The following is a 772-nucleotide window of genomic DNA, read 5'->3' on the forward strand; positions in this document are numbered from 1 at the left end:
ATTATAAGCCTGGTTTTTAGAGAGTGTTTAATATCAGTACCCAAATTCCCTCAGGGCTTGAATCCTAGAACATGCTGTCTCCAAATCTAACTGCAAAAAAAAAAAAAAAAAAAAAAAAAAACGGGCAGCAGGATTTTTATTATTCATGTTGAAACAGAGCCCAGTTCGGCCTCCTTGGTTGGCTGGATGCTACCAGTCATGCTTTTTGCTGAAGAGCTCCTAACATGGGGGCTTTTGGTTTGAAAGGCTCAGAAACCACCTCTTACCATGAGCGAGAGCACTGGTTTCTGTGAAATCACTTCGAAATTTCTCCGTAAACAATACAGACTAAAGATCTTGCTGAATTGGTTTCAACCCAAGGGTTTTGAATGGAGGTCAAGAATGAGAAGCAAACATCACTAAATTTTGGGAGAGGGGCCCAAGGAGACACTCAAGGTCTTAGCCCTCCTTCCTGATACCTGTTCCCCACCCCCACTCCCCAAATCACACTGACTCCTTAAATAATAACAGTTGTGAAATCCCCCAAGAAGCCACGTTTACTCAGGGGAATCCTAAGTTTCAGGAGGGTTTAGTTCGGTCTCCAATATAGTTTAGTTTGGTCTCCAGTTCTGAGTCTTTGCTTCCAATTTCCTCCAGGGTATTCTCGTCTTTCTAGATTCTTCTAGATTCTAGTCACAGCCTATGCCTCTCTTTACCATGCACACTGCACCTAAGCTCCCAAGGGAAAGAAAGCTTTGGGGTTTTTAGAATATTTTAATTAATTATTATTTGT

General features: G+C 41.7%; 1 protein-coding gene across 4 annotated transcripts in view; it reads right to left on the reverse strand.

Moving 5' to 3' along the window:
• Arid5b (AT-rich interaction domain 5B) overlaps positions 1–772 on the reverse strand; it is a 174,689-nt gene that overhangs the window by 5,446 nt on the left and 168,471 nt on the right. The window lies entirely within an intron of this gene.

The sequence above is a fragment of the Microtus ochrogaster genome, linkage group LG2 (assembly GCF_000317375.1).
Source record: "Microtus ochrogaster isolate Prairie Vole_2 linkage group LG2, MicOch1.0, whole genome shotgun sequence".
Taxonomy (NCBI): Eukaryota; Metazoa; Chordata; class Mammalia; order Rodentia; family Cricetidae; genus Microtus; species Microtus ochrogaster.